Below are 21,291 nucleotides of genomic sequence, written 5' to 3' on the forward strand. Positions count from 1 at the left end.
CATGCTGCTCAACTGAACTGAAACCCCCTTACTTTCCGGGGACCATATCCCTCTATATTCCCATCCTATTCATGTATTTGCCAAGATTCCCCCTAAAAGCCACTATTGTATCTGCTTCCACTACCTCCCCCGGCAGTGAGTTCCAGGCACCCACCACCCTCTGTGTGAAAAACATGCCTCGTACATCTCCTTTAAACCTTGCCCTTTGCACCTTAAACCTGTGCCCCCTAGTAATTGACTCTTCCTCTCTAGGAAAAAGCTTCTGACTAGCCACTCTGTCCATGCCCCTTACAATCTTGTAGACTTCTATCAGGTTGCCCTCAACCTCCATTATTCCAGCGAGAACAAACCAAGTTTCTCCAACCTCTCCTCATAGTTAATGCCCCTCCATACCAGGCAATAGCCTGGTAAATCTTTTCTTTACCCTCTCCAAAGCCTCCACATCCTTCTGGTAGTGAGGCGACCAGAATTGAACACTATATTCCAAGTGCAGCCTAACTAAGGTTCTATAAAGCTGCAACATGACTTGCCAGTTTTTAAACTCAATGCCCCGGCAGATGAAGGCGAGCATGCCGTGTGCCTTCTTGACTACCTTCTCCACCTGCATTGCCACTTTCAGTGACCTGTGTACCTGTGCCTATCAATATTGTGAATATATTGACAGAGATGCATTTGGAAGATAATGGTTGGAATGCGAGTCTTTACAGGTACAGACAGTGTGTTTATGATTTAAACACAGTTTGCGATTTATCTTTCCCTGTGAATCCACTGGTCCAGCAAGAAGCTGATTTGAGTGCAGGCTGAATTTTGGCAAAGTTGACCCCAGCTTATGTTGCCTCCCTCTGAGAATGCAGACCTAATCCCAAATTTCACTGTGAGTTGGCATCAGATCATGCGATGATGGGGACAGGGAATAAGGAGCTTGTCCTTCTCGAGCGCACATTCCTGATTCTTGTTTAAGATGACGATGAGAAACCTGGTCACACCCTGACTCTCGAGCAGAAACATGAGCGTCCGTTTGGATTTCAATGCCAGCTGCGAGGCTTCAACCTTTTCCCCTCACCCTGACATTCATCCAGTGAATTATTGCACAGATGGGAGCTAATTATTCAGTGTGATCAGTCCGATTTCTCATCCCTACCACCCCCAGGATCTCTCCATGAATATTAATATCAACCACCCGTCTAAAGAGGATTCAGAATCTCCAAACCAAACACAGCCAGAGGGCAAATTCTGCTTTTTCTCAATAGGCTGGAAATGGAATGTTAATTGTGAAGGAGAGCATGGAACATTTAATAAAAAGAAGCTGTTGCTTTCAGAGATTTATTTTTATCCTCATCACAGTGAGAGCTGTCAGTGCTGGAGAATCATATACTTTCCATACCATATACCAGGAGCCCCATCAAACACTCCCAGGACAGGTACAGCACGGGATTAGGTACAGAGTAAAGCTCCCTCTACACTGTCCCCCATCAAACACTCCCAGGACAGGTACAGCACGGGGTTAGATACAGAGTAAAGCTCCTTCTACACTGTCCCCATCAAACACCCCCAGGACAGGTACAGCACGGGGTTAGATACAGAGTAAAGCTCCTTCTACACTGTCCCCATCAAACACCCCCAGGACAGGTACAGCACGGGGTTAGATACAGAGTAAAGCTCCCTCTACACTGTCCCCCATCAAACACTCCCAGGACAGGTACAGCACGGGGTTAGATACAGAGTAAAGCTCCCTCTACACTGTCCCCATCAAACATTCCCAGGACAGGTACAGCACGGGGTTAAATACAGAGTAAAGCTCCCTCTACACTGTCCCCCATCAAACACTCCCAGGACAGGTACAGCACGGGGTTAGATACAGAGTAAAGCTCCCTCTACACTGTCCCCATCAAACACTCCCAGGACAGGTACAGCACAGGGTTAGATACAGAGTAAAGCTCCCTCTACACTGTCCCCATCAAACATTCCCAGGACAGGTACAGCACGGGGTTAAATACAGAGTAAAGCTCCCTCTACACTGTCCCCCATCAAACACTCCCAGGACAGGTACAGCACGGGGTTAGATACAGAGTAAAGCTCCCTCTACACTGTCCCCCATCAAACACTCCCAGGACAGGTACAGCACGGGGTTAGATACAGAGTAAAGCTCCCTCTACACTGTCCCCCATCAAACACTCCCAGGACAGGTACAGCACGGGGTTAGATACAGAGTAAAGCTCCCTCTACACTGTCCCCCATCAAACACTCCCAGGACAGGTACAGCACGGGGTTAGATACAGAGTAAAGCTCCCTCTACACTGTCCCCATTCAAATACTCCCAGGACAGCTACAGCACAGGGTTAGATGCAGAGTAATGCTCGGATGAAACCCATGCAGACACATGGAGAATGTGCACACTCCACACAGACAGTGACCCAAGGCTGGAATTGAAGCCGGGTCCCTGGTGCTGTGTGACAGCAGCGCTAACCACTGTGCCACCGTGCCACTCCTTTGATCAGTAAACCACCCTGTGTGCAGGAGCAGTTTATTTCTGTAGCTGTGCAGGTCAGCAACCAGCCCTGCACACCTGCACAAGAGAAATGAACAGGAAAAGTGAAATACCACAAAACAGGAGGACAGGTAACCTGAAGAGGAGAACCATTCGATGGAAAAAGCCCCTCCAAAACTGGGAAGGGGACAGTGAGAAGGTATCACAAGAAGGTCCCCAGCAGGGACAGAGAGAGGGATCAGAAACAGGCTGCAGAAGACATTCCAAGATAAAGGACAAGGACAGAGGTCGGAAATAAATCCTGTGGAGTAAAGCTGGGAGAAAGGGGCAGAGCAATTAGTTCCAAGTTTTCTCAAAAGGTTTCTAGGCAGTGTTGGGAGCAGACATGAAGCAAATTCTGCATCTGGAAAGCTAAAAGGCTAGTGGAATGTTGGCCCATATCCCAACAGGGCTGTAACATGGACTGCGGAAGTTATATCACAGATACACAAAGCTCTGCTTAGAGACCACTTGGAGTAATTACAATCAGTTCTAGGCTTCACATGTGGGGAATATATTTTGGTCTTGGAATGGGTGCGGTGCAGTGCCGGTTCACCAGAATAACATCAGCTCATCCAATCTTTCAAAAATTCATTCACAGGATGTGAGCACTTATTGCCCTTCCTTAAGTTCCCTTGAGGAGGTGTTAGTTCTCAAATTGCCCCTCTCATTGCCTCTCCTCCTCTTTCTCCTCTCTGGGGTGGTAGCCTCTCCCCCACCACACCACCGTGCCCCCTCCCCTCTCCTCACCCTCCCCTCTCCTCACCCTCCCCCTCCCCCTCTCTCTCCCCCTCCCCTCCCCTCCCCCTCCCCTCTCCTCACCCTCCCCCTCCCCTCCCCTCCCCTCCCCCTCCCCTCTCCTCACCCTCCCCCTCCCCTCTCCCCTCCCCTCTCCCCTCCCCTCCCCTCTCCCTCTTGCATTAAAACTCTCTTGAAGACTGCCTCGTGAGCCAAGATTGTGTTCCGCTCTCCAAACTCTCTCTGCATGACTCGACAACATGAACCTTTCCAAGTCCTTTCCCCTCGCTGCAAAGTACCTCATGACATTTTCCAACATTCAAGCTGACATGTAATCACAAGTTATTGTAATTATATCTCATGTAATTAAATTTCTACACAGCATCTGACTCCCCACCCCTCCTCCTGCACCCTGACTCCAATTACATAATCATTCTGTGGCCCTTGTCTGAAAAATCATTGCCACAGACAGCAGCTGATGAAAAGCGAGAAAGGTAAATACATTACTCAGGTCTCATTCCATCATTTAGTTTCCAGCTCACCTCTTAATCTACTCTGCTCCAATTTCTTCCACCTTTCCTTCTGCCTGTAATTGTATCATTCTCATGAATCTCCTTTGCACTGTCTCCCTCTAGGGCTTTACCATCCTTCAAACAAGGTGCCCAGAACTGAACACAATCATAGAATTCCTACAGTGCCGGAGGAGGCCATTTGGCCCATCAAGTCTACACTGACCATATATCCCATTCGAGCCCTATCCTCATAATCCCATGTTTTTACCCTAGCTAGTCCCCCTGACAGTAAGGGGCAATTCAGCACAGCCAATCAACCTAACCCAGTCTTTTGGACTGTGGGAGGAAGCCAGTGCACCCAGAGGGGGCCCACGCAGACACGGGGAGAATGTGCATACCCCACACAGACAGTGACCCAAGCCGGGAATCGAACCCGGGTCCCTGGCACTGTGAGGCAGCAGTGTTAACCACTGCGCCACCGTGCCACCCCTTACTCCGAACAATACTCCAAATGTGGTCTGACTAATGGTTTAAAGAGATGCAGCATCACTTTCTTGCTTTTTACTCAATGTCTCTAATTATAAACCTAAGGATCCTATAAACCTTCTTAACAACTGTTTCAACTTTCTGCCTCACTTTCCATATTTGAATCTCACGTTGACCACGATTTTGATCACGTTTCCAAACAGCTCCTTAAGTGTCAAATCTGATTCCCTATGAAGCAGCTTGGGATGTGTTATACAATACGGGAGCTATATAAATGCAAGTTGGTGTTGTTGCTTTCAGAACCCGTTGTCCCAAATTTCGTTTTCAACTTTAGAAACAGCCTTTCTCTTTGTTCCATCTCAGGGAAACGGAGACAGAAAGGCTGAGACGTAACAATTTAAGAAACGAAGTTCACTTTGTCATTCTGCTTTGGAATATCCACAGGGGCTTGGTGAATTTTGCTCAATGACAAAGATATCTCCAGGCCAATTAAATTAGCAAACAATGACTGGTTAAAAGCAAAGTACTGCAGATGCTGAAATCTGAAACCAAAAGAGAAAATACTGGAAAATCTCAGCAGGTCTGGCAGCATCTGTAAGGAGAGAAAAGAGCTGACGTTTCGAATCCAGATGACCCTTTGGTAGCTCACGGCTACCTGTATCTCTACCATATGCGCTGAACCAGGAATATATATATATGTCTGTGTGTGTGCTCATGTGAACGTAACTGTGTGTGCGTGTATCTGTGCACGAGTGTGTGCATGTATGTATGTAAAATTGCGTGGAAGTTAGGTTACAAACAATTGTGAAAATTAAAGTTTGATAATTATCGAAAGGAAACTCTGTCAAGTAATGGAAAATGCTTCTCAGCAGACGGGGCCTTCAGAGAAGACGATGCTTGTGTATTCAGGATAAGAGGCTAAATTTAAAAACGTTGTGTTTGTTCCATAAACACTGCTTCCAACCTTGGCAAACACAGTAAAAAGTCTGACAACACCAGGTTTAAGTCCAACCGATTTATTTGATAGTAAATTCACTATCAAATTCAGACTTCTTACTGTGTTTACCCCAGCCCAATGCCGGCATATCCACATCATGTCCAACCATGGCCACAGGATGGAAAATAAGACATTTCCATAACAAAGTACCAAGGAGCAAGAAATGGGGACACTTTATGCTCATGAAAGATCAGCAGGAGACGGTTCCCTATTGGATAAGAAAGGGCAAAAGGCTATGCTATGATTGGTGGATATGTATGCGAATGAAAGATTAGAAGGTGCTCATTTCTCATTTGCTGTGATTAACCGAAGCTGTTGCATTTTCTGTATGTATCAGCAGAACACCCGGCAATGCTGAGACTGCATTGCATTCTCACTTGTGCACAAGTTATTAAAGCTTGGAAATTGAGTACTCTGGGCTCGAGTGTGCCCAAGTCGAGATGTGGAGTCACCAGCACTGGAGTGGGGAGGACACAGTAAGTAGCCTCACAACACCAGGTTAGAGGTTTATTTGGTAGCACCAGCTTTCAGAGCACTGCCCCTCCATCAGGTGCCTCACTTGATGTCAACGGATCTTTGCACGATCAGCCGAATTTTCTGTCCCGTCTGCTACGAGTCCCACGGTGGGCGGGTGAAAAGTTTTCGCCCTTGGGGCAGGATTTTACTGCCTTGCTCAAGTGATTCCCGTTACCGGTGGGTGGTCGAATTCCGGCGTCAGTCTCTGTTCTCTGTCTGTAATTCCTTCTTCCCTGTGGACAGAAGATTCTACAAATAAACTTCAGTTTGAAACTTGGTCAATGTAAGCAGCTGTTCATTAATTCATTCCCAAACCACAACCCACAGCAAGATCAACAGAATCATTGAGGTTTACAGCATGGAAATAGGCCCTTCAGCCCAACTTGTCCATGCTGCCCCTTTTTTTTAACCCACTAATCACTAAACCACTAAGATATGGGCCTCGTTTGGCCCATATCCCTCTATACCCATCTTTGTCTGAACGCTTTTTAAAAGACAAAATTTTCCCCTCTACTACTACCTCTGGCAGCTTGTTTCAGACACTCACCACCCTCTGTGTGAAAAAATTTCCCCTCTGGACCATTTTGTATCTCTCCCCTTTCACCTTAAACCTATGCTCTCTCATTTTAGACTCCCCTACCTTTGGGAAAAGATATTGACTATCTCGCTGATCTGTGCCCCTCATTATTTTATAGACCTCTATAAGATCACCCCAAAGCCTCCTGCGCTCTTGAGAAAAGTGTCCCAGTCTATCCAGCCTCTCCTTATAACTCAATCCATCAAATCCCAGTAGCATCCTTATAAATCTATAATGTTATTGCATTCTGATTGGCGGAGGGGAGGTGAGGCTATTTCTCAATTGGCTGAAGGAGTGTGTGATCAGTCTGTGATTGGTTTCCTGTGTGTGCTGGTCATCTGTTGATTTCATTTCCCATTGCCCCTGGCTGGCGCGCTGAGGTGTCAATTATTCATGCAACTACCCCTCTCTTTAAAGTTTGTTTCTGTCACTTATTCTTGCTGAGATAAGAGGATGTTTCAGGATATCTTCCTTGTCCATTTGTTGAGGACAGGGGGAATATGGCATTGTGCCCCCATGACTGATAGGTATTGTTCCAGACTTCCTTAACTGGTGAAAGATCCTCCTTAAATCAGACCCCTATCAGTGAGTCTTTGGCTTTGTACAGGCCACTTGGTGGGTGATATGGTTTCTCACTGGCTTTATTTGGAACGAGTTACTTTACCTTTAAAAGTAACAGTTGTTTATAACCTTAAAGCTAATAAAGGAGATTGTTTCAAAATTATACAGGACATGTATAGATATTGTGAGAATGGTTTCGATGTCTGCTTTATTTGAGATAAGGCAGCACGTGAATGTCTGTGAACATGGATTACTTGGTCCAGATCTCAAATTGATCTATAGTTATCACTGTGTCCTGTGAACTTTCATTAAAACAGGTGTTTATCAATGTGTTTTTATTGAGAGAGTCGCTTTGAAGGGGATTGAATATAAAAGTAGGGAGGTCTTGCTGCAGCTGTATAGGGCATTGGTGAGGCCGCAGCTGGAGTACTGTGTGCAGTTTTGGGCGCCGCACCTGCGCAAAGATATTTTGGCCTTGGAGGGAGTGCAGAGGAGGTTTACTAGGCTGATACCGGAGTTGAGGGGGTTGAGCTATGAGGAGAGGCTGAATAAACTAGGCTTGTACTCGTTGGAGTTTAGAAGAATGAGGGGAGATCTCATTGAGACGTATAAGATGATGAATGGGATGGATAGGATAGAGGTGGAGAGACTCTTCCCACTCAAAAAAGACAGTAGGACTAGGGGGCACAGCCTCAAGGTAAAGGGGGGGCATTTTAGAACGGAGTTGAGGAGGAACTTCTTCACTCAAAGGGTGGTGAATCTCTGGAATTCTCTACCCGTTGAAGTGGTGGAGGCTGCCTCGCTAAATATTTTCAAGAAGCGGGTTGATGGGTTTTTGATAAGAGAGGGGATTAAGGGTTATGGGGAGAGGGCTGGAAAGTGGAACTGAGCCACGACAGATCAGCCATGATCTTATTGAATGGCGGGGCAGGCTCGAAGGGTCAGATGGCCTACTCCTGCTCCTATTTCTTATGGTCTTATGTTCTTTGCCACGATAAGTCACTCTTGTATCTGTCAGTGCTTGGTAAAAGTCAATTGGACGGCAGGGTGGCACAGTGGTTAGCACTGCTGTCTCACAGCGCCAGGGACCTGGGTTGGATTCCCAGCTTGGGCTACTGTGTGTGCGAAGTCTCCACATTCTCCCTGTGTCTGCGTGGGTTTCCTCTGGATGCTCCCGCTTCCTCTAACAGTCCGAAATGTGCAGGTTAGGTGGATTGGTCATGCTCAATTGTCCCTTAGTGCCAAGGGGATTAGCTAGGGTAAATGCGTGGGGTTATGGGGATGTGGTCAGTGCAGACTCGATTGGCCAGATCACCCTCAGTGTGCCTGAACAGGCGCTGGACTGTGGCGACTAGGTAATTTTCACAGTAACTTCATTGCAGTGTTAATGTAAGCCTTCTTGAGACACTAATAAATAAACTTTTAAACTCTAATTAAAGTACATAGAAAATCAGCGCTTGGTGTGCTAAATAAAATGCAACGCATCCAAATCATGCATATTAAAATTAAACGAACTATAAAGTTACAAAAGCTAATTAGAGAACTTCACACAAATTACAAAATTGAAGATGGTTGCGTGCTGTGAAAGTGACTTCTTTTAAACATCAGAAATTAAATTGCACCAATTAAAACACTAAATATTTGTTTTTCTTTGTACATTAATCTTTGAATTTAGAGAATGGAGCTGATAGCTTCTAATTGCTCAGGAGATGGATGGTTTCACATCAGTAATGCTCCAAACATCACATAAGTGTGAGAGGTCTTTTCCTCCCTTGTCAACTGTGAGTGTGATGCTAAGATAAAGTCATGTGATGAGCTAGTGTCCCAGAATTCAACATAAAACCATATTGAGTTAACATTCTTTGACAAATGCCAATAATTAAAGTATAAACTAATTGATTTGATTTGATTTCTTGTTGTCATATGTATTAACATACAGTGAAAAGTATTGTTTCTTGCGCGCTATACAGACAAAGCATACTGTTCGTAGAGAAGGAACGGAGAGAGTGCAGAATGTTACAGTCATAGCTAGGGTGTTGAGAAAGATCAACTTAATTAGAGGTAGGTCCATTCAAAAATCTGACTGCATCAGGGAAGAAGCTGTTCTTGAGGTGGTTGGTGCGTGATCTCAGACTTCTGTATCTTTTTCCCGACGGAAGAAGGTGGAAGAAAACGAACGGAATTTTACGGTCTTGCTCGAGCAAGACCAGAAATTCCTGCCCGAGGTCAACGGACCTTTTCGTTGTCCGACGCTCGCTTGCTCCAGTTCCTTGGCAGGCGAGGGGGTAGAATTCCGGTGAATACGTCCGGAGTAAGTGGGGTCTTTAATTATGCTGGCTGCTTCTCTGAGGCAGCGGGAAGTGTAGACAGTGTCAATGGATGGGAGGCTGGTTCGCATGAAATATATTTACTCTGCTTTGGTATTGTAGAATTATAGAATCCCTCCAGTGCAGAAGGAGGCTATTCAGCCCATCGAGTCTGCACTGACCACAATCTCACCCCGACCCTTACCCCATAACCTCATGCATTTAGCCTCGCTTGTCCCCCGACACTAAGGGGCAATTTAGCATGGCGAATCCACCTAACCCGCACATCTTTATCCTCAACAATATTTGTTTGCACCTTCTTCAGTTGTTTTATGTTCTTTGTGTAACATGGAGAGCAGAACGGTACATGAGGAGAGCAGGCGGCAGTCACACCAATAAAATGGAGAAGAAAAACACCTTTTGTTTCACTTCTTTACAGCAAAGATCAATAAAATCGTGCCGGTAAAATGCTTTACAACAGCTGAGAATTCTTTCTTTGAAACTTGTAATTAGAAGATTTGAAGACTGTGTGCTGTTTAACATGTCGAGTCATTTGTAGTCTGACCCAGGATCCCTGAGACTTAATTTACTGGTGTTTTCTTTTGCAGAATCAATGCTTGAATTGCAAATTCTCTGAACAATGCTTATCGATTCAAGACAGGGCGAAAACGTTCCACTAGTTACTCTTCAACAGTCAGCAGGAAATCACAAGCCCTCTTGATGTTGCCCAATGCCTCAAGGTACTCTCGAAACCACATCAAGCTCCTGATCTTACCTGCTTATTGAGCGAGTGTAGTGTTAGGCTGAGCTGACTTCCACCTTCAGAAGAGCAAAAAGAACTGCACCCACATTTTTCTTAAATGTGGCACATACTATTACACTGGGGCATCCCAAATTGTCTTACAGGCAATGAAGTACAATCACTGTTGACCAGAGGAGGAGACCACTCAGCCCATTGGGCCTGTCCTGACTCTTTGGAAGAGCCATCCAATTTTTAAAGCTGCATTATGGAAAGTGCCCATCGCTGAGTGGGTCAGCATTTATTACCCATCCCTCTTTGCCTTTGAATTGAATGGTTTGCTCGGCCATTTTAGAGCCAATCATTTTGCTGTCGCTCTGGAGCCACATGTAGGCCAGGCCAGGTAAGGATGGCAGATTTCCTTCCCTAAAGAACTTTAGTGAACCAAATGGGTTTTCCTGACAGTTGACAATGGTTTCATGGTCATCAGTAGACTCTTAATTCTAGATTTTTATTGAATTCAAATTTCACCATCTGCCGTGGCAGGATTTGAACCCAGGTTCACCATTGCCCCCGGCTCTGTAAGTTACTAGTCCAGTGACAATACATAAATTGACAATTTGTATAATTTATACACATTGAGTTTGTGTCTTTATATGCCCGGTTTGTGAACAGAACTTCCACTCACCTGATGAAGGGGCACCGCTCCGCAATCTTGTGGCTTGTGCAACCAAATAAATCTGTTGGACTTTAACCTAGGCTTCAAACTGTTTTTGAAAGTTACCATTTAATCTGCTTTTTCTACCCATTCATGCAGCACCTTTCAGATCGTAACACTTCATACTGAAAGAAATGTTCTCCTCAACTGTCTTCTAGTGCCTTTGATGATGATACTAAACCTTTGTCCTCTGTTTACCAACCCTTCAGATTTTAGAAACCATTTCTCCTTATTTATTCGGTCAAACCATCTAAAGCTATACATACCTCTGTCATCTCTGCTCTAAGGAGAACAATTGCACCTTCTCCAAGTCTCTCCGCAGGGTGGCACGGTGCCACAGTGGTTAGCACTGCTGCCTCACAATGCCAGGGACCCAGGTTCAATTCTCAGCTTGGGTCACTGTTTGTGTGGAGTTTGCACATTCTCCCCGTGCCTGTGCGGGTTTCCTCTGGGTGCCCCAGTTTCTTCCCAAAGACGCGCTGGTTAGGTGGATTGGCCGTGCTAAATTCTCCCTCAGTGTACCCGAACAGGCACCGAGTGTGGTGACTAAGGGATTTTTACAGTAACTTCATTACAATGTTAATGTAAGTTTACTTGTGACATTAATAAATAAACTTAAAGTCCCTCGCTCATTTATTAATTGGTGTTTACACCAAACCAGCTGTTAATCCACATATTGCCACATTTATTTGATAATTTACATTGCTTGAATTTGAACTCATGATTGCTAGGTTGTTAGAAGCAAACTCCTGCGGATGGTGGAATCTGAAACATAAACAGAAAATGCTGGAAAATCTCAGCAGGTCTGACAGTGTCTGTGGAGAGAGAACAGAACCAACATTTCGAGTGTGGATGACCCTTCTGGTTTTGTCCAACAGCCTGAAAGACGTGCTGATTAGGTGCGTTGACCTGAACAGGCACCGGAGTTTGGCGACGAGGGGGATTTCACAGTAACTTCATTGCAGTGTTAAGGTAAGCCTTACTTGCAACTAACAAATAAACTTTACTTACTTTAGATGTTTTCAGACTTTTGTATCTTTTCACTGATAGAGGAAATTGGAAGAGAGAATATCCGGGGTATGTGGGGTCCTTGATTATAATGGCTGCTTTTTCGAGGCAACAGGAAGTGTAGATGAAAGTTAATGCTCTGAGACCCCGGGTTCAAATCTCACCACAGCAATAAAAATCTGGAATTAAGAATTTACTGATGACCATGAAATCATTGTCGATTGTTGTAAAAACCCATCTGGTTTACTAATGTGACAATCCTTTGCAGCAGAGATGAGGAGGAATTTCTTCAGCCAGAGGGTGGTGAATCTGTGGGACTCTTTGCCGCAGAAGGCTGTGGAGGCCAGGTCATTGCATGTCTTTAAGACAGAGATTGATAGGTTCTTGATTAATAAGGGGATCAGGAGTTATGGGGAAAAGGCAGGAGAATGGGGATGAGAAAAATATGATTGAATGGTGGAGCAGACTCGATGGGCCGAGTGGCCTAATTCTGCTCCTATGTCTTATGGTCTTAATGTCCTTTAAGGAAGGAAATCCGCCGTCCTTACCTGGCCTGGACTACATGTGACTCCAGATCCACAGCAATGTGGTTGACCCCAGGGATGGGCAATAAATACCGGCCTAGCCAGCTCAACCCACATCCCATCAACAAATTTTTTAAAAAGACAGCACCTCCAACAGTGCAGCATTCCCTCTGTGATGGCAGTGTGATTCTGTGCACAAGTCTTTGGAATGGCGCTTGAACCCACAACCTTCTGAGTTGGCGATAACACTGCTAACCCGAGTCCCACCGAATACAAAACTTTACAACACGGAGAATGTTATTGCCGAGGGTATCCCTAACAATGTGTCCCCTCCTCCACAATGATCCTGTGCGGAATAGCATTGTCCTCTAACTGTTCACAGGAGGACTGACCACACACATTCTAATGAAAGATTTACCAGGATGTTGCCTGGTGTGGAGGGCATTACATATGAGGAGAGGTTGAGAAACTTGGTTTGTTCTCACTGGAGCGACGGAGGTTGAGGGGTGACCTGATAGAAGTCTACAAGATTATGAGAGGCATGGACAGAGTGGATAGTTGGAAGCATTTTCCCAGGGTGGAAAAGTCAGTTACTAGGGGGGCACAGGTTTAAGGTGCGAAGGGTAAGGTTTAAAAGAGATGTACGAGGCAAGTTTTTTACACAGAGGGAGGTGGATGCCTGGAACTCACTGCCTGGGGAGGAGTGGAAGCAGATAAGATAGTGACTTTTAAGGGGCATCTGGACAAATACATGAATAGGGTGGGAATAGAGGGATATGGTCCCCAGAAGGGTAGGGGGTTTTAGTTCAGACGGGCAGCATGGTCAGTGCAGGCTTGGAGGGCCGAAGAGCCTGTTCCTGTGCTGTAATTTTCTTTGTTCTTCACTGGGTGGCAGCTTCTCCTGGTTGGCTCCCAGCTGTCCTGGCTACTGTCAGGGTATGTGGATAGGAATTTGGCAGTGGCTAACAGGGTGAGGGAGAGGGGTAGGTGGAGGGGCTACATCTCCACATCAGGTCAGCCACACGTTCCCCAACAGCAGGGGTTCCCATTCTCAGAGAGCGGGGAGTGAGAGGAGGAGTTGATGCAGAGAACAGGAGGATGAATGTTCCTGTTTGACACCAGGCCTGAGCATCTCTTCCAAAGCAGAGCCGACAGTCGCCTGCTACTCTCCAACAAGCCCACACAGTCCCCACAGACCAGTCAATCAAACTCACAGTGCCTCCACCTTTCTCATTACAGATTTTATGAAAACACAAATCCAATTTTCATCACAAATGAAAATAAAAAGAGTGTCAAAGTCGCATTTCAATTTTAGCATATTCTTCATTTAACTGACAGGACAATAAGTAATAGAAAATAATTTGTTACTTTGGCTGCACTGATAAGACAGAACTCACTGCACTGCCTCTGGTGAAATTGTGGAAGGTTTTATTCATTGTGGAGTTCCAGTGAGATACACATAATAAGAAATATAATTGCACTGTATATGTTTGGACTTAGAAAATAGCTATACGTGTATGTTGGTTTACATGTGAAAATGTATGTATGTGAGTTATACAGAATTAGGTAGATTTTACAGTATGGAAAACAGGCCATTCTGCCCATCTGATCTATGCTGGCTTTTATACCCCATAGGAAGGCAACTCCATACCATGGAATCATAGAACCCCTACAGTACTGAATGAGGCCATTTGGCCCATCAAGTCTGTATTGACCACAATTCCATCCAGACCTTATTCCCCTAACCCCACACATTTACCCTAACTAATCCCCCTGGCACTAGTGCCAATTTAGCATGACCACTCAACCTAACCTGCATATCTTTGGACTGTGGGAGCACCCGGAGGAAACCCACGCAGACACGGGGAGAATGTGCAAACTTCACACAGACAGTGATCAAATTGAACCTGGACCCCTCGCGCTGTGATGTAGCAGTGCAAACCACTATGCCATCGTGCCGCCCAGATCTTGGACCAAGGCAGCTGGAGGCCATCGTATCCAAAATAATTAAAACAGGGGATCTGGAAGGACTGGCGGATTGCAGGAATCTTTGAGGATATGGAGGGGATTACAGAGATAGGAAATGAAGGAGTTGAAAACAGGGGCAGAAATTTTAAAATCAAGGCATTGCTCAACTGAGAATAAGTGCAAGTTTGTGAGCAGTGGGACTGCAGTTGTGTGTGTGAGCTTTGAAGGAGCTCAAGGGGGGTAGAGTAAGAGAGATCATCCAGGAATGCATTGGGCTAGTCAGGTATAGAGAGAGAAAGAGAGAGAGAGATCACCAGGAGCGGATGAGTGTTTCTGCAGCTAATAAATGAGAGAGGAGCAAAGCTGATCTATTTGTTACGGAAATGGAAAAAGGCAATGTCACTGATTCTGCAAATGTGTGTTCGAGAGTTGACCTCAGAACCAAACATGGCAGCAAGGTTGCAGACGACCTGCTCCAGCCTCCAAGAGTTGCCAGCGAGAGGGATGGAATTTGTGCCAGAGAACGGAATGTGTGGCAAGCACCAAAGGTCATAACTTCATCCTCCCCAATATTTAGCTGGAGGTTATCTCTGCTTTCGGAACCGTGTATTAGACAAATCGGAGAGACGCAGTGGGCAGGAGGGGTGGTGGTGATGATGATGATGAGTTCATGTGTCATAATGACCTCCCATTGGTTGGCGTCATAGCTAGCAGGAAAGAAGATGGTTGTGGTGGTTGGATGTCAGTCATCTCAGATCCAGGACATCTCTGCAGGAGTCCCTCAGGATAGGAGCAATCACCTTCAGCTGCTTCATCAGTGACCTTCTCTCCATCATAAGGTCAGAAGTGGGGATGTTCGCCGATGATTGCACAATGTTCAGCACCATTCTCAACTCCTCAGATACAGAAGCAGACCATGTCCAAATGCAGCAAGACCTGGACAATATCCAGGCTTGGGCTGACAAGTGGAAAATAACATTCATGCCACACAAGGCAATGACCATTTACAACAGAATCTAACCATCTCTTTTGATATTCAATGGCATTGCCAGTTTTTGAATGGTTTCCAGGCAATTCTTGATAAACGAGGGGGTAAAGGGTTTTTGGGAACAGGCAGGGGTTGCACTCATGATCCTTATCAATGACAGAGCAGAAGTACAGAGTCGCTACTCCCACTCTTAACTCGTATGAATCCCCCACTATTAACATCCTGAAGGTTATCATTGACAGGAACCGAACTGGACTAGCCATATAAATATTGTGACTTCAAGAGCAGGTCAAAGGTTGGGAATTCTGCAGAGAGTAACTCACTCTCCAAAGTCTTACCTCCATCGATAAGACACAAGTCAGGAGTGTGATGGAAAACTCTGTAACTGCCTGGTTGAGTGCAGCTCCAACAACACTCAAGAAATTTGACACCACCCAGGATAAATCAGCCTGCTCGATGGACAGGCCCCCTTCAGAGTTGATGTGCCCCGACTGCACGCACCTCTCCAAGCACATCACCCCACCCCACCCCAGCCACCCTTACCTCTCCCTCCACTACCGGACGTTGGAGCTCCATGACCTCCTCCTCCCCCACTCTACCCCCGACGCTGGGATCGCCTCCTTTCCAAGACCCCAGGGCATCCCCTACCCTCTCACCCTGATACCCCCAGGATTTAACTTTTTGAACTTCCCGGGATTTGATTCCAGGCAGAGTACTGTACTGCAGTACCTGGCAGAGTTCAAGAACTGTCAACCAGTCTCATGGCTCTTACGGAATGGACTTCCTTCCAAGTGAGGCCACAAGTCAGCCCAGTGCCAATCAGCATGAAATATAATGAGAGTTTGAGAGTCAGAGGATGCATATTACATACTGACTGAGAGGGGAGATCTCTCGCCATTCTTAAAGTGTTTGTGGATGTGTGAGAACGTGTGTGTGCTTGTTCCAACTATGCAACCCATTATCTGAAAAGGGTTCTGATGGTGACATATCTCTTCTCTCTGTAAGAAGAGTCTCTGACAGTGAGACTTTCTCTATGAGAGGGGTTCCTGATGGTGAGAATCTGCCTATAAAAGGGATCTCTGATGGTGAGAATGTATTTCACGAGGGAGGATGATAATTGAGACCCCTGTGTCAGTGGGAAAATGTCCTTTGACTGCTTGAGTGTATCCCAGCTGAATTCGCTTCAGGGGAAGCCAGTTGCTGTCCTGCAAGCTGCGAGTTGAGAAATGAAGATAAAACAAGGTGCGAGTTCATTAAAATTCTGATTTGATTTCAGCGGAAAAATTAAGCCAGACAGTTTAAACATTATGAAGTTGAGAAGGCCCATGCCCTGTGGGAAATGATTAAATTCAAACGCTTTGTAATCCAATTAATATGCTGTTTTAATCCCTGACACCATAAGCAAATCAGAGGCCTGAATAAAACAAAAGCATTTAACTATTTCCTCTATATGACCTGGAGAGATCAAAGCTGAATTCACTGATAGTGAACTGGTGAGTGCAGAGCACAAATACAAACATCACCTAAAGAACTGACTGTATAATCCAGCTCCTTCACACTGTCACTCAGTAACTCCTCTCCCCGCAGCACCCTGTGTTACTGACTGTATCTGTACTGATGTTAATCCAGCTCCCTCACACTGTCACTCACTAACCCCTCTCCACAGGTATCCTGTATCCCCAACGTGTTAATAAAAGTCACAGGCACACTATCTAGATGTGCACATACACGTTACACAATGCGCTATCACAGATTTTTTTTCCCCCGAGTGTGCTGCTGATTAATGCTAATTTTCCCTCCTGTATATTTGAACTCCCAGTTTTATCTGAGCTGTGTACGTCCTTGTGAGTGAAGGCAGGCAGAGTCACCGCAACATGAGATTGCTCTCTTTATTTGCCAGTTTTACTTCTGACTGTTTAAGCATCTGCGGAATGCACTGGAATTTTTGTTAGTATTTCAATGCTGCCTTTGATGGGTGGTGGGGGTGGAGATGGTGGTGAGGGATTGGTTTTTCTGATCAAACCTGTGTCCCCCGCCACCACCACCACTGCCCGGCCTTCTCCCCCACCTCGCCCAGGGAGTATATTGTTCTGAAATTCAATTTAATGTTGATATGAATTAACATACTGCCTGGAACACAGGGTTATGTTAATCTCAGAGGACCAGGCCTTGCAGGATTTCATTACATTGCCGATGTTTGTCTTTCCCTGCACTCCCAGGACAAATTGTATTTCTGAAATGAGATGGGGAGAATTCTACTCCCATCTGTTGGAATCTTGTGTGCCAAAAGGCAAATCGAATTAGGGAGCGCCGATCTCCGAACTGATTTATTTCCACGTCACCCGTAGCTAGGAAAAGCATTACTTAAACACTACCGGGTGACGAACACCAAGAGAGCTTGGGAACTGGGATAAAATCATCGTTTCACCTTTCAACACCAACCTTGCAATTTACTTTAAATGCCATCTCCCTTTTATGTGAGTGGAATAAACTAAACTAAACTAAACATTGTATCTTTCTTTACTCTCTCTCTATTCTCCGATACACTTTTTATATAAATATTCACGCCCACCACCACAAAGAGTTGCATTTACGTGACCCCAGCATGGCCGCAGCATGTCCTGAAATGTTTAGCACCATTTCAAGTGAATTCACCATTGTAATATCGGAAATGTAACAACCAATTTGCCCGCAGCAAGCTCCAACAAACAACCATGTGGCAATAACGTTGTGCTGTTGATTGAGAGTTAAATACTTTTGGTCCAGATCATTGGGAGAACCCCTTTGCCCACCTTTGAATAAACCTGAACAGGGTGCTGGAGTCTCCAGTTGACAGGGACAGGGATGTTTTGCTGCAATTGTTTACCAGGCTGATTCCTGGGATGACAGGTCTGTCATATGAGGAGAGACTAAGTCGGTTAGGATTATACTCACTGGAGTTTCGAAGGGTAGATTCAGAAAGAATATTCGCGATGGTGGGGGAGTCCAGAACTAGGGATCATGGTTTGAGGATAAGGGATAAATCTTTGAGAACTGAGGTGAGGACAAATTTCTTCTAACCAGAGGGTGGTGAATGTGTGGAATTCACTCCCACAGAAAGTAGTTGAGGCCAAAACACTGTCTGATTTCAAGAAGAAATTAGATATATCTCTTGGAGCTAAAGGGATCAAGGGATATGGGGTATAAGGGGGGAATCAGGATATTGAATTCGATAATCAGCCAGGATCAAAACGAATGGTGGAGCAGGCTCAAAGGGCTGAATGGCCTAGTCCTGTTTCTCGTTGTGTTTCTATGACACCTTCATTGAAAGATAATGGTTCCAATAGTGCACTGTTCTTGTTGTAAGGAGTCACGCAGCCTGGATAATGTGTAAGAGCCTTATGCAAACGTTCCCCAAAGCGGTGACAGAAATCTCCAAAACTCTGTCCACATGTCTCCCACGTTGGAGGCACAGGAGTAAGAGAAAGGAAGTGACAGACCAGGGCAAACTATTTGCTGATAGAGGTCAGACAAGGAATAAACCAGATCTGATGCCAGGGAATTAAACTGCTTGTGAAACTGATGCTTTGCATTGCATTACTTTCTCTAATGAAGCCAGGTCTGACCTCTGACCTCCCTAGCAAAATGAGTGGCTAAGTTTGGAGTTTATTTAGTGAAAGGTCTTAACATCCAGTGAAAACATTACACACGTTATACAAGCTATTCCCCAGGAACTGCCAAAAAGGCTTGACCTTGAGGTTGGAAGTCGAAGGTTAACAACCCAAATTCTATCTGTAACCAATGATTACATCTGAGTGCTGTGCTTTAATCCCCTGATAGGAATATTCATTCTCATTTCCGTGAATCTCACATGCAATCCAACTTGTCTTTTTAATAATCATCTTCATTCTACACTTCGAATTTTCTTCAAGTGTTGGGTAGCAGATTTCACACAAATAAATATCGAGTGATGCCTGCTGAAGAGAGCTAGCCAAGATTCAACGTCACTGGGGATGGGACTGGAGTCACGTTTAGATTCAGGATGCCAGGTTTCGGTCCCTTCAAGGATGGGTTAAATTCCGGTTAAATTCTCTTCTCCCTGCTATCTCTCCAGCTACAGCTGGAGGGTGATGAAAGAAGGCTGCCTTACTGACCGAAAGTAGCCATGATGTGGAGATGCCGGTGTTGGACTGGGGTAAACACAGTAAGAAGTCTGACAACACCTGGTTTAAGTCCAACCAATTTTATTTGATAGTAAACTCACAAGCTTTTGGGGTTTGCCCCTTCGTCAGGTGAATGGAGAGTTCTGGCCTCAGACAGAGCATATAACAGCACTCTGAGGCCAGAACTCTCCATTCACCTGATGAAGGGGCAAACCCTGAAAGCTTGTGAGTTTACTATCAAATAAATCGGTTGGACTTAAACCTGGTGTTGTCAGACTGCTTGCTGTACTGACCAAAAGCCAGCATCCAGTGGCGTACCACAGGAATCTGTATTGGGTTCCCTATTATTCTTCATTTATATAAACAACATAGGTGATTATGGGTAGGATTAGTAAGTTTGCAGATGACACAAAGATTGGCCAGATGATTGATTAGCAGTGAGGCGGAGTGTCTTGGGCGACAAGAAGATGGGATGATCATTTGGGCAGATAAGTGGCAGATGGAATTTAGCTCTGAAAAGTGCGAGGTGATACACTTTAGAAGGAGTTATTTGACAAGGAAGTATTCAATGAACAGCATGGCACTAGGAAGTACTGTGGGACAAAGGGACATTGGTGTGCTTGTCCATAGATCTCTGAAGGCAAAAGGACGTTTTAGCAGGGTGGTGAAAAAGGCATATTGGATACTCGCTTTTATCAGTTGAGATTACAAAAGCAGGGAAGTCATGTTGGAGTTGTTCCGAACTTTAGTGAGGCCACAGCTGGAGTACTGTGTGCAGTACTGGTCACCACATTACAGAAAGAATGTGAACATACCAGGGGTTCCAGAGGAGATTCATCAGGATGTTGCCTGGGATGGAACATTTAAGTTATGAAGAGAGATTGGATAGTCTTGTATTGTTTTTGTTGGAGCAGAGAAGACTTAGGGGTGACCTGATTGAGGTGTACAAGATTATGAGGGGCATGGACAGAATGGATAAGGAGTAGCTGTTTCCATGACATCGTAACATTCAAAGCAATGGGCCAAGTGCTGGTAATGGGATTAGGTGGGAGGTCAGGTGTATCTTGTGTGTCAGTGCAGACTGGATGGGTTGAAGGGCCTCTTTCACACTGTATTAGTCTATGATTCTCTGACACTGCTGGTCATGGCTACCCCGGTGATTAACTGATAGTCTGCGATGATTGTGGTGTGGTGGCAATGCCACTGGATTAATAATCCTGAGACCCAGGCCAATACTGTGGGGACACAGAATCACAACCCACCATGAATTTAAATTCAGTTCATTAATCCAAAATATAAAGCTAGTCTTAGTGATGGCAACATTGACAAAAACATTGAACATAAGAATATAAGAACATAAGAAATAGGAGCAGGAGTAGGCCATCCAGCCCCTCGAGCCTGCCCCGCCATTCAATAAGATCATGGCTGATCTGTCGTGGCTCAGTTCCACATTCCCGCCCTCTCCCCATAACCCTTAATCCCCTCTCTTATCAAAAACCCATCAACCTGCATCTTAAAAATATTTAGCGAGGCAGCCTCCACCACTTCAACAGGCAGAGAATTCCAGAGATTCACCACCCTTTGAGTGAAGAAGTTCCTCCTCAACTCCGTTCTAAACCGCCCCCCCTTTATCTTGAGGCTGTGCCCTCTAGTCCTACTGTCCTTTCTGAGCGGGAAGAGCCTCTCCACCTCTATCCTATCCATCCCATTCATCATCTTCACTCAAAGGGTGGTGAATCTCTGGAATTCTCTGCCCGTTGAAGTGGTGGAGGCTACCTCGCTAAATATTTTTAAGAGGTTGATGGGTTTTTGATAAGAGAGGGGATTAAGGGTTATGGGGAGAGGGCGGGAATGTGGAACTGAGCCACGACAGATCAGCCATGATCTTATTGAATGGCGGGGCAGGCTCGAAGGGCTAGTTGGCCTACTCCTGCTCCTATTTCTTATGTTCTTATTATGTTCAATGAGATCTCCCCTCATTCTT

This window comes from Carcharhinus amblyrhynchos, chromosome 15 (genome assembly GCF_965287045.1).
Source record: "Carcharhinus amblyrhynchos chromosome 15, sCarAmb.v2.hapA, whole genome shotgun sequence".
Taxonomy (NCBI): Eukaryota; Metazoa; Chordata; class Chondrichthyes; order Carcharhiniformes; family Carcharhinidae; genus Carcharhinus; species Carcharhinus amblyrhynchos.